Raw genomic sequence first — 14,014 nt, 5'->3', positions numbered from 1 at the left:
AAGAACATATGGCCCATCACTTTGATTCTCTTGTGCCTGTTTTCCTGTTCCAAGAGCAGAAGGTATTCTCAGCTACATTAATCAGATTTTAAAATCAAGTTTACATTTTGATACCTAGGTTTTATACAGGCCCTGTTTCACTTTTAAAGTATGCAGTATTGTCTGTTTATGTAGACTAGATATAATCCTTTAAAAATACTGAAAAAATTGTCAACTAAATACTACTAAATGAGCAGATGTTTTCTGGAAATTTCTCTTGACACTGATATTTTTATGTATTTTTTAAGACTGACACATGCAATTCTACCCTAGTCACTTCTCTTTTGTTTGTTTGTATATAGACAAATAATCATAATAGTGTCTAATCAACATCACATGCTCCCTACCTGCTACGTCTGCTGCTGTTACCAGGCTGGTCTCCTAGGTATTTTCTGAAAATAACAGGCTTATTGCTAATCTCCCGTGCTTTTTATTAAAAATATTCCATCCCTTCCTTTTCCTTCTAGGTCTATGGGTGGGCACTAAAGCTGCAGAAGCTAACTGCAGCACATACCTGCTATTCTACATATAGAGATACCTTCTGCACAAGTATGTTTCTCACTATTCATTACCAACTATTTCTGATTTTTGTGTTTCAATGAAAATTTGGAGTTTTTTTGGAAATCTCAAAATAACTACTAAATAATTCTTAAAAGGCATTTTTAATTCAGGGGTAAATACAAAACAGATTGTAATGTGTTTCATTCTAAGAGACAAAGTTCTACCCACTGATTTTGTCCAGTATCTTCTGGAGCAAAGCTAACCATTCGTTTCTTTTTTTTTTCCATCTCACTTGTTCTCAATTGTCCTTGGAAAGAACTCAGAATTGTTCCATCTTTTCAATCCTCAGATCATAGCTCAATTCTTGGTACTGAACAATTTCAACTCATTTGTACTGCCTAAATGACAGTTTTTGCCACCTCCAATACACACTATATGAATCCCCTAGATTAAATTTCCTAAAACAGCATTTTATCATGTCACAATCTTGCTCAACACCTTATTGTGCTTCTAGTTTATAGGCAAAAGCCTACACTCTTCTCCTTACACTAAAGAGTTCCGAGGCCTCAAAAATAGCATCCCATTTTAGTTACCAATTTGCTAGTTATCAATCTAACATGCTAAGGCTTCCAAATTTGTTTTTGCTGTCATCAGAAAAAATTCCCTTCCATTCTCCATGTTCCATGGTTATAATTCTTCAGTGATATTCCTAGGAACCTCTTTTTTTCTCATTTCTTCAGTTGTATAAATCTTAGGTGTTCTCAATATCAACAGAAATATTATAAACTCTATTTAAAAAATTCAATTATTGGGTCATTTTCTTTTTTCTGAAGTTACTCTATACTTGTATATGACCATGTATTCAGGGAAGTTTCTATGCTGTTCCTTCAATGTTTCTCCTATTAAAGTATCCCTACTCCAAACAGATTATAAATTGATCTAGGCCACAAACATAGCCTATGTAATTTTTTATATTAACCATTATACTTTTGTCAGTTCCAAAAACACGCTAGATATGCAAAGACAGAAAGCAGATTAGGGGTTGTCATTGCATTGCAGCAGATTAAGCTACCACTAGCAATACAGGCATCGTATATAGGGATATCAAAGTCCTGGCCTACTCTGCATTCAATTCAGCTTCCTGCTGTTGGGTCTGGGAAAATAACGGAAGATTACCAAAACACTTGAACCCCTGCCACCCATCTGAAAGAACCAGATGAAGTTCCAGGCTCCTGGTTTCAGCCTGGTCCAGTCTCAGCTATTATGGCCACTAGGGAGTGACCCAGCAGATGTAAGATATATTCTCTCTCTTTTTCTCTCTCTCACTTTGCCATTCAAATAAATAAAATATTTAAAAAAAAATGGACTGGGATACACTTTAAAAACAAAGAAGGAACATTTTTTAAATGTAAAATTATTAACTGTACTATTACCACTGAGAGATGAATTATTCTAAAAGATATGAATAGGGCAAATCTACATACAGTGAAAAGGTTAAAGATAAAACATTTTATGATACATATTATAAGTTAAATGTACTAGATGATGATATTTAATTATCTTTGTTGATCTCTTTATAAAGGGAAAATGATCGCTGAGTTTCAAACAGATTTTTGACTTATTGTCTTATGAAATCTTTTCTTAATATATCTGCAATGAGTTTGAAAGGAGACCTTGCCATCTTTATGAGTTGATATTTTTAAGTTTTTTAATAAGGCTATTACATTAAGAACTGAAAAACTCAGTCTGAATTTAAAATTGTAGATGGCAAAATGATCTCCAAGATTGCTGAAAATAAAACAGAAATGAATTAAAGGTGCATATTAGGTTGAATGCAGTGTATCAAGGAGTAGTCAGTACAGGATAAGGGGTAGGAGATACATATATAGAATATGTAATTGCATAAGACAAATGAGAAAACTTAGAGATTTGATTTTAAATGACAGCTCTGAGATTTCATAGTCAAATCCTGGATCATCTGAACACCAGACCTATACTTTTACAGTGACCATGACACATCTTTGGATAAAATATTCATCATGCTGAGACACTTAGCATGCATTGTTTCTCTTTGTCATTTAAGGCTGGATAGTATTTTATCTGATAGAGAACATAACGACTATAAATCTTGCTGCACACATCTAATTGTCTTTATATAGATATATGTTCTAGTGGCATCATTACATAATAGGGTTGCCCAGAGAGACTCAGTTGAAAAATTTGCTAAGAACCCTTGAAGCATTTTCCCAAAGAAAACCCACAGTAGCCAACAAGTATTTTAAAAGGGGCTCAACACCAGCAACCACCACAAAAACACAAATCAGAATCACAATGAAAATATCACCTCAAGGGCCAGCATTACGGCTTAATGGATTAAACTGCCAAGCCATGGCCTGGGACACCTGCATCCCACATGTGCACAGGCTCTAATCCTGGCTGCTCCACTTCCAATCCAGCTACCTGCTAGAATGCCTGGGAAAGTAGCTGAGGATGGCCCAAGTGCTTGGGGTCCCTGTACTCTCATGGGAGACCTGGAAGAAGCTCCTAATTCCTGGCTTTGATCTGGACCAGATCTGGCTCTTGCAGCCATTTGGGCAGTGAACTAACAGATGGAAGATGTGTGTGTGTGTGTGTATCCCTCTCTTTAACTCTGCCTTTCAAATAAATAAAGAAATATTTTTTTAAAAAATCACCTCATTTCCTGTTAGGATAGATATTATCAAAAAAACAAGACACAAGAGGTATTAATGGGGATATAGATTGAAGTAAACTCTTGTATGTCATTGGCAGGAATGTAAATTACATAAGAGAATATAGTGTGGAGATTTCTCAAAAGTTAAAAACAGAATTACCATATTACCCAGAAATCCCTCTGCTGGATAGATATCCAAAAGAAATTAAATCAGCACCCGGAGTATCTGCACTCCCATGCACTTATGGTTTATAAATAGAATGAAATATTACTTGGATTCAAAAAAAAAAGAATATATTGCCATTTGCTACAACATGGATGAATTAGAGTACATTATGCTAAGTAAAAGAAGCCAGAGACATAAAAAAAAAATACTGCATGATCTTATTTATATATGTGAAATCCTAAAAACAGAAACTCAAATACATATAAACAGAGCATAGAATGGTGGCTACCAGGATTGGGGAAGGGGAAGAAAGAAGTAGATAAAAGGATACAAAATTCCAGGAAAGTAGGACTATGAAGTATAGAGATGAAATACACAGTATAAGTGCTGTAATAATAATAGATATTGAGTACTTTCTGAGACTAGATTTTAAGTACAATTATCAAAAAAAATAACTATAAAAGGTGATGGACAGATAATTCTCTGGACTGCAGTAATCATTTCACTACATGTGTGAACACCATTTCATTATCTTCAGTATATCCAATATAAACTTTTTAAGAGATCTAAAAATATGGTGACTCAAACAAGGCAGAAATATATTTCTCTCTCACATAATAATCTCAGCATAAACAGTCCAGAAAAGACATTGTATCATGTCTGCCCAACCTCAAGAACTCAGATTGCTACTATCAAGCTGATCAGTCTTCCTCAGTGTATGTTCTCTGGATCCTTCAGTTTTCCTTAGTGATAAAAATACTGCATGATCTTACACACATTCCAGACAATGAGGGGGAAAAAGAGAGGAAGTGACAGTTTAGCCCTCTAACAATATAACACAGAACATGCACAAGTCACATCTACTCACATTTTATGGGCCAGAGCTTACCCAACGAGTCAAGGAAATAAAGCCATTGTTAGTCAGATATTTACTCAGCTAACAACAAAAATTGTATTACTCAATTAGCCTATGCTTCTAGATGACTGCAGGTAAATAGCATTAAATAGTCATTAGATACTTTCTTAACTGACTCTGAACTTCCTATTAAGGTACACGTATTTAGTTCTTCTGAACACAATAAACTAAGGCCACGCTCTTTCTTTCTCTTTTCTTCATCTTTTCTGAGTTGTAACCCATTATATTATGTTCATAATTTTTCCTTTATTGCTCTGCTTGCAGTGAGTTTTACGAGAGAGAGAGAGAAAGAGAGAGAGACAGAGAGAGAGAGAAAGAAACCAATAGAGAACTATTTTGTCTTAGTTGATGTCAAGTAGCATAATTTCAATAATGTTAGTGACCTTCTAATGACAACACTTCTAGTATATTACAGGAAGTACCACAGAATAAACTCTGTGGCTTTTCTACAAGCATTGTTTTGTACTAGTGACAACTCATAGTTTTCACTACATAGAGAGAAATAGTTGTTGACGTCAGTGTTGGTAGTGCATGTGTTGGTGTTTGATACATAACTATATTCCTTAATCAATGCCCTCCAAAAGCATCCATCAGCTCACTCAATTCTTGGAGCTTAACTTTTTTTTTTTTTTTTTTTTTTTTTTTTTTTTTGGACAGGTAGAGTTAGAGAGATAGAGAGAAAGGTCTTCATTCCGTTGGTTCACCCCCCAAATGGCCGGCATGCTGCCCCGATCCGAAGCCAGGAGCCAGGTGCTTCCTCCTGGTCTCTCATGTGGGTGCAGGAGCCCAAGCTCTTCGGCCATCCTCCACTGCCTTCCTAGGCCACAGCAGAGAGCTGGACTGGAAGAGGAGCAACCGGGACAGAATCCGGCACCCCAACCGGGACTAGAACCCAGGGTGCCGGCGCCACAGGTGGAGGATTAGCCTAGTGAGCCACAGCGCCGGCCTGGAGCTTAACTTTTGCCAATTTCCAGTAAAAAGGAAATCAGGCCACACGGTAAAATGGCAGGTTTTGGGCTGGAGCAGAGAAAGTGCAGGATAAGCCACAAAGTAAGCCAGTGTTCAAACAATGAGGCTTATTTTACAATTACAGAAGTTAGCTGAAGTGGCCATTGTTTGCCAAATTGGGAACCAATTAAGCACAAAAATTAAATTCTTAAGCCTTATTTACACAGATAAAAATTAATAAATTAAAGGACAGATTGTACGAGAAATAGCATATTGCATAGTTTGAAAGTAACTTCTCAGAAAATACTCATTAAGAACAAAGATGATGGAGCTGGCGTTGTAGTGTAGCGGGTAAAGCCACTGCCTGCAGTGCTGGCATCCCATATGGGTGCTGATTCAAGTCCTAGCTGCTCCACTTCTGATCCAGCTCTCTGCTATGGCCTGGGAAAGCAGTAGAAGATGACCCAAGTCCTTGGGCCCCTGCACCCACATGTGAAGACCCAGAGGAAGCACCTGGCTCCTAGTTGCAGATCACCATAGCTCTGGTCATTGCAGCCAATTGGAGAGTGAACCAACAGATAAACCCTCTCTCTGCCTCTCTTTCTCTCTCTGGGTAACTCTGACTTTAAAATAAATAAATAATTTTTTTAAAAAAGAACAAAGATGAAAAGAGTTGCTTTACTGTGCAGGAGTACAGCATACATCTCCTTAATCAAGTAATCAAAGTGACCACAGTCATTAATGGGACAATTTAAAATAATGCAGCACCTTATTAGACACACTGAAAAGTAGAAAGACAACTTCTGTGGTTTTCTGCCAAAATGCCCAATCTGAATGGAATCATGGAGAAATGTCAAACTGAGGGAACACTGTACAAAACGACCAGTCTGTAATCTTCACAGTGTCAAGACCATAAAAGTCAAAGAAGAGCTGGGGAAGTTCCTGAACTAAAGAAGTCAAGAGACTTCAGTTTCTTAAAATCCATCAAAGAGGGGCAGGAGCCGTGATGTGGTGGGTAAGTCTGTGCTTGGTACACCTGCATCCTGCATCAGAGGGCACAGTTTGAGTCCTGGCTACTCTGCTTCTGATCCAGCTCCCTGCCAATGCATACTCTAGGAGGCAGAAGTTGATGTCTGAAGTACTTGAGTTCCTGACACTCATGTGGGAGATCCAAATGGAGTTTCAGATTTCTGGCTTCAGCTTGGCCTGGTCCTACCCAGCTACTGCAAGAATTTTGAGAGAACTAGTGGACGCAAACTCACTCTCTCACTCTCCCTTTTTCCTTCTCTCCCTCCCCCTATACCACCTTTCAAGTGAATGGAGGTAGGTAGGTAGGTAGATAGACAGACAGACAGACAGATAAATAAATAAATAATCTCAGAAAGGTAGTCTAGCTTCATGATGACTGCCTAAGGTTCACATATGGTGGACTGATTTTGTCCTCACTAACCGGAAGACTCAGGAAAAACAATTCAATGATTAAAGCACTACCACAAAATACACATTATTTATCTAATAAACATCAGAAAAGATAAAGTACTTCAATAATTTGGGCCAGCAACCAGACAAACCTCTTAACAGAGCTTCTATGTCTACTGCATATGAAATTCTTCTCTTATCACTATCATGGGCATTACTGAACAAAAGATGTTCTAAAGAAGTGGCTATTTTGGTGCAGTAGACTAAAAACCATGCAGAAAAAAAATTTAATGAAAAATGTTAGCACTTTGGATGTATAAATCCTAGTATTTATCTTAGGATAGCAAAAGCATCTCTTTGACATCTAAAGTTTATCTAAATTCTATATTTTCTAAATTCTAAATTTTTCTAAATTCTACATTTATCATCTATGTGGGAATTGGAATATTACCCCAAATCTTTCAGAAAGAAAAAAAGGATATCCAGTTTAACTATTTATTTACCACTATACTCCTGCCATATCTCAAAGGCAAAAGAGACTAAGAGATAGCAAAAAATGATTTATTTCCTCAACTTCACCTGTAAGTCATCTATATGACATTATAAACTACCAATATACATACAGATCTCATGAATTACCCTGAAGTATAACCATTTTAATGGATCCATCTGAATCTATGCTACAATTCAACTCTAGATTTTGGTAAACTTTTACACTAATATCTCAAGAGGAGCCTTAACAAAGATAGAGAAGCTGGACCTTTATTGTACACTTTGAATATGACATATTGTAAGCTGAGTTTTTTCCTATGTAGCATCACATTTGCAAAGGCCCAAATACATTACATAGAGCATAAAATCAAGCAATAATTTGGGTGGTATTTGAAATAGCCTGCACAGTAGGATAAGACTGAAATAGTAGACTCTTGCTACATTTTTAACAGTATTATAGTCATTGTTCTAGCAGAATACTATCATTATTGTTATATTTTCTGCACTATTTCCTCATTAGCTGTGCATAATATTGGAATATCAAACAGACTTAATTTCTCACATACATTTAATGGGTATCATTCATTTGGGTAACTAATTTGAAGGCTATTATTTGATTAAAAAAAACCAACTTTCTATTATTTTGGAAGACAGTAAAGTAACATAAAAACAAATCTCTATCATAAACATTTGACAACTGGTGCCAATCTTGAGTATATTAGCAACATCTATTAGTCCATGTTTTTATTCTAGGGGGAAATGTTAAACTGTACAAAAGAGAATTACCATCAATTTTCTTAAATTGCCTTGACAATTCCAATCATTTACTTAACTCACCTTTTCTTCAAATTAATTTGTAGACTCGGTATTTTGGTAAGTGTCCTTTTTTTTTTTTTTTTTTTTTTTTTGACAGGCAGAGTGGACAGTGAGAGAGAGAGACAGAGAGAAAGGTCTTCCTTTTGCCGTTGGTTCACCCTCCAATGGCCGCCGCGGTAGCGCGCTGCGGCCGGCGCACCGCGCTGTTCCGATGGCAGGAGCCAGGTGCTTATCCTGGTCTCCCATGGGGTGCAGAGCCCAAACACTTGGGCTATCCTCCACTGCACTCCCTGGCCACAGCAGAGAGCTGGCCTGGAAGAGGGGCAACCGGGACAGGATCGGTGCCCCAACTGGGACTAGAACCCGGTGTGCCAGCGCCGCAAGGCGGAGGATTAGCCTGTTGAGCCACGGCGCCGGCCATTGGTATGTGTCTTGTTCATCTGACTTAATTCACATAAATAACAACCTCTCTGATCTAGCCCTTTTGGAAATCTCTATTTTTGCACTGAAATTTTCCTTAAAATTAGTTGTTACCTACCAAATTGTATGGTCTTAAAATTTTAATGACATTTCCTGAATGTTAATTGAAAATTCTGTAAGGGACTCAAAATTTAAAGAATCTATTTTCAGAATGTGGTTTCCAGCATTGTATTTTCTTTTTTCTATATCGTCCTGGAAATGGAGTATTATTACTGTGGAGAATTCCTCTACTTACTTCATAAGTACTCAAATTTACAATGGCAATTTCAGTGTTAAATGGCAAAAATCATCAAAATAACAGCATTAGTAGGCAAATCATTTCTTGAAAGCCAAACATGAAAAAAAAAACACACTTTTATAAGATATAGTATATCCCTAATTGGCTTTCAAAAACTGACCTTTATATAGCCTTAGACTCCTTAGGTATATGGAGTTGACTTCCTTAAACCATTGATTGTCATAATAACTAGTAGGTATGTCTAGTTCTGTTTATCTTTGACATGATGCTTATACAACATTTCATACATTATTTCTTAGGGAATAAGCCATAAAGGCTTCTCCAGGTTTAAGAGAACAGTAATTTAAAGGACCTGGAAAACCAACATTTTTTGAATATATGGACACTGGACTTCAGATCATAAACACTGAAACCTTCAAAAGATTCCACAAATTTACCCTCTTTGCTCAAGTAGCAATTTAACATTAGTGCCATGTGTAGGACTGAAGTGGATTTTTAACAGATTAAGAAATGATTTTGACTGTTCCTATGTATTTCCTAATCTCAATCTCAATGAATAAACTTAAATTTCTTTTAACCTATAAGAATTAGAGTCCAGTTGGCCTGTTAATAGCAAATTTACATTTCAAGTGACTTTTCCTGGGCAAGTTTGCAATGTGATAATCAGATTTTACTTTAAACTGACTAGTTTGCTTTCTTGTGTGGGTGTACTCACATTTTAAAGTATGAACCACAGTTAACTAGTGGTCTCAGGGGTAGTGAAACACTTTTTTTTTTTCCAATGGCTTAGTTGAAGTATAAGATACTGATCATGCTGTGTTAGTGATTTTGGGGTGGGGGATGACTCAGCCATGTTTTGTGTTGACCTAACAAAACTGTTAAATGATTGTTGATTACACTTTAAAGTGAATTTGTCTTCTATTTTATGAGGAACCCAGTGCAAGTCACTAAATATTGTCTAATATATTGTGACATCTGCCTAAGACTTGTAATAACTAAAGTTAATTGAGCTTAAAGGAATTGTTACCATTAAAGTCTGTGTTTAAAGACAAAAAAAAATGGCAAAAATCAGAACAACTCAATTTAAGTCTTCAATGTTCATAGCCTATTACTAAACTACAAAATATCCTTTATTCAGTTTAGAAATTGAAATCCTGAATCTCCAAATAAGCAACGATTCACAAACACATTCCTCCATTCTAAATTTTGTGTGGATTTTTTTTCTAAGTTTTCTATTCTGTAATGTCATCTTTAATTATTCTGCTTAACTTGAAGAGTTTTTAAAGTTCATGGAAATTTTGCATTTTTTTTTCAAAAGATATATTTTATTTGGAAAGCAGACTGATAGAAAGAGGGATAGAAAGCAGGAAAGAGATCCTCCATCAGTTGGTTCACTCTCCAAATGGCTGTGATGGTTGGGGCTGGGCCAGGCTAAGGCTGGAGTTAGCAACTTCAACTGAGTCTCCCACATGGATAGCAGGGGTCCAGGTACTTCAGCCACCTTCAGCTGCCTTACCATTCACACTATCAGGAAGCTGAACTGGACGTGAAACAGCCAGAACTTGAACCCGTGCTCTTACATGGAATGTTGGCATCACAGACTGCTGCTTAACCCGCAGTTCCACAACACTGGCTCCCTGCACTATCTTTTTTTTTTTTTTTAAGATTTATTTTATTTATATGAAAGACAAGAGTTACAGAGATGGAGGAAGAGACACAGAAAGAGAAAGATATTCCATCCACAGGTTCATTCCTCAAAAGGCTACAAGGGCCAGGGCCGGGCAAGGTTTAAGCCAGGAGCCTGGAATTCCATCCAGGACTCCCTTATGAGTGGCAGAGACCAAGGTAGTGGGGCCACAAACTTTTTGAAGTATGCTCTTAAAAAGGTTACCTCAATTTCTAAAGCAGTAAAATGCATTCTACTCATTGTTGTGTAAGCAAATCAGCTTACGTGATAGGTTAATATTGAAGTACCACTAGTTAACAAAGAAATATTAGTACATTGATGACTTTTTTCTCTAGCACTTTAAGGTTTTATGCCAAGTACCACCAGATGTACCTAGCAATCCAGGGAAGAACAGAATGCTATACACATTGTCCATTTATTCTTTACATTTTCCCCTCTTTGATTTCCTTGATTGCTCTGCCTTTGAATTCTGGGTTCATTGAATGGTTTGCCTCAATCTTTGAATTCTGACCTTATTTGGTTGGAAGTCTCAACCCTTCACACTTTCTTCTATCAAGTTACTTTCAGGCTTATTTGCTGCTTAAGTACCTTACTGAGTATTGGATACAAACAGTACCAATATATTTTTTGGTTATTATCTTTACTAAAACTGTTACATTTCTGTTAGTGAGTTGGTTTTGAATGATCTGCCCCAATCCCATATTTTATCTCAGAAACTAGTTTTCTATTTTGCAGAAAACCTACCCAGAAAAGCTGATATATTAAGTTGCAAAAATAAAAATACTTCAAACATGATTGTAACTGTATTTGATAATTGAGAATACATGACCACTAGAACTATCTAAATTATTTTCATTATTATTAAAGTCGCTTTAACTTTCACTTCCCATTCCTTCCATATATTTATTGAAAATTATAATATATAAGATTCTGCAGTATATAAATGTGTATTAAACACTAAGGCTACTTATTAGAAAACTTTGATAGGAAAAATATGTATATAAGTACAAAAATAATAAACACATGTAAAGTTGTGCATCAGTTAACAGAAATATAAAATTTTTGAGACGCAACTCTTCTATCAAAGAGAAATAGTATATACATATAAAACTGTATTCATAATAATGCAAAAAACCCTTACAACCTTCCAAACAACACAATGACAAATTTCTAACTAAATGTATGCCCTACTAAGGTTTGATATATGTGCATTTATGAAGTACTTTCTGTGAATTTATTCCAGACTATTGCCTTTACTATTTGCTAAATGAATCAACATGCCCTGTTCTAATCAAGAGACATCAACTGACAAGCAATTAAGGGCAGAACTTTATTCCTCCATATTTAGTATCAGAAGCTAAGATAGATATATAAAGATGGATAACGTATAACCCTTTACTTCAACAAGTTTAAAATATAAGTTAAAAGTAGCAAATTTTAGCTTGATTGCATAAGAAAAACACCGCTGTTTTTGTTTTCATTTACTTCAACAGTTTAAACTTTTCCATTGGAGGTGGAACCTGTACTATTTGAGAAGACATTAAACTGTTAGAAAAGTTTGGTTTGTGGTTACACACTATCATCATTGGCCCAGTCATACAAAGTAGCACACAAAGTTTACCTAAATGAGGTCTTCCTAAAATTGGGTTTTCAGGTCCAAAGATTTCTTACTGTGTTGGAGTAAAAGTACTAAATCAATTTCTAAAAACTTAACCATGTAGACATTTTATTGTCCACAAGCCAATGGTGCAGCAAGATTTTCTAGTAACAGGGGTTAAAAGTAAGGATTTAAGGAGGAAAGAAAGCTGATATTTAACATTTAACAAAATGTTAAGCTGTGCTCATTCCAGTAGTCACAGAGGCAGCAAAGAATAGCCAGAGCCATCAAACTTTTGGTGAGCGTACTGGAAGCTACAGTGGTTTAAAATGACTCACATTCCAGATTTCTTCGTTAAGAGAAAAAAAAAATCAAAAATAACAACACAAAAAAATACTGCAGGACAACATGGTTAAAAAAATGGGGACTACAAAAAATTTATTCACATAACTATAATTATTAGTCATAGGTGTAATTATTCCCACATTTGTACACTGTGATAAATATCAGCTCAGGAATGTAATGTTTTAAAAGAATTTAAGGTAGATGGTAAAGTTAAACCATAGAAAAGTAGCTAGTTTCTGTAACAGATCCCTGATTAATTTTTAAACATGCCAATATGCTAAAAGAGAAAAGTAAGTAAAGATGAAATTATTTCCCAAAGAGATGTAGGCGGAATCTATTTTCAGCTTTTCAGACAGCAAATTGGTAAAACCAGAAGTTCAATATAAGGAAATGCTTTTTTCCATATTTAAGGAACACTTGATTAAAATAAAAAGAAATCTCCTATATGTACAAGTAGGAGTCCACCTACTGGACAGAACTATCAAATGGTTCAGGGGGAAAATATCACAAACATATTTTATGCTGTAGGTGGAATTCATTCCAACAAAATGAAAATATAATTTAAAAAAATAATTAGTATTACAATTCTAAAAGGCAACAGAACAACTGTGTGTACCTTATATCAAGGAGGGCTTAGTAAAAATCATGCATGAAGACAGGAGGAAAGAATGAAAGAAGACAGGGAAGGAGGTACTGAATTCCATGTTTTCTTCCTAATCTCCACATTCTGCTTGTTTTTCAAGTAACATTTCAGGATACAATTTTCATGAGTTTTCCAAAGAATGATATTTGTGTCTTCCTCATCAAAGGGTATGAGCAAAAAAGCAAATACACTCATTTTAAAAGCCAAACTAGTCCTTGATTGGTTTGATCTTTGTGAGGAAATGGTTGCTTCATGTCCTCTATCTGCACATTGTCTACTAACCAGATCTCAGATCATAGAGGATTCATCTAAGGTAATGCACATAAAATTACTTTGGAAAGTAAATATCTCATGCTGATCATTAAGATAATTTATTCTTAACTGGCAATTTATACCAAATAGAACAGCAGTCTTACTATCCACCTTAGCCTCAGTTCCGTCATTTCACAGTTAGCCTCTGACTCTTGCATGCAGCTTGGAAAATGAAAATAAAGGTAAGAGTTGATCTAGTCCAGGAATTCCTTTGTCATCTCCTGGACATGCCTCATTCCTATTTGAAGCCATTAATCAGGTTAGAACCAGTAGGCTACTAACCCCTGCTGAAGGCATAGATGCCCCAAATGGAAGGTCTGCTTGCTGTGCTGATGCCACTCTTAATGACCCAAACATCTGGAAAACAACATTTCACAGTGATGATCAGAACTTCACTGATAAGCAATAACTTACATGCTGTGCACTGTGCATTAGGAGCACAACAGGAGTAGCAAAGTGGTGTCCCTTAGAAGGTGCCACAGAGCTTAGTGCTTTCCTTTGACGTAAAGAATTTTTGTATCTCAGAGGGGTGCCTTCAGGTAACAGGCAATGAATTCCACCAATATTTCAGTGAATTCCTTTAGTATCACAGGTAATAAGCCACTTTTAAACTCTGGTCCCTTCAATTTTCTACTACCAGCATGTTCATGTTATCTTTAAAAATTAATATTTAATATTAAATTTGTTTTGTAATCAAAAAAGGTATGTTAAATAATAGTCATG

General features: G+C 35.9%; 1 protein-coding gene across 2 annotated transcripts in view; it reads right to left on the bottom strand.

The window, feature by feature from the left end:
- Positions 1-14,014, bottom strand: part of LOC133775336 (cytochrome c oxidase subunit 7B2, mitochondrial) — a 155,970-nt gene that overhangs the window by 116,538 nt on the left and 25,418 nt on the right. The gene's annotated exons all lie outside the window — the stretch shown is intronic.

The sequence above is a fragment of the Lepus europaeus genome, chromosome 16 (genome assembly GCF_033115175.1).
Source record: "Lepus europaeus isolate LE1 chromosome 16, mLepTim1.pri, whole genome shotgun sequence".
NCBI lineage: Eukaryota > Metazoa > Chordata > Mammalia > Lagomorpha > Leporidae > Lepus > Lepus europaeus.
This window is presented reverse-complemented; position numbering and strand designations above follow the sequence as displayed.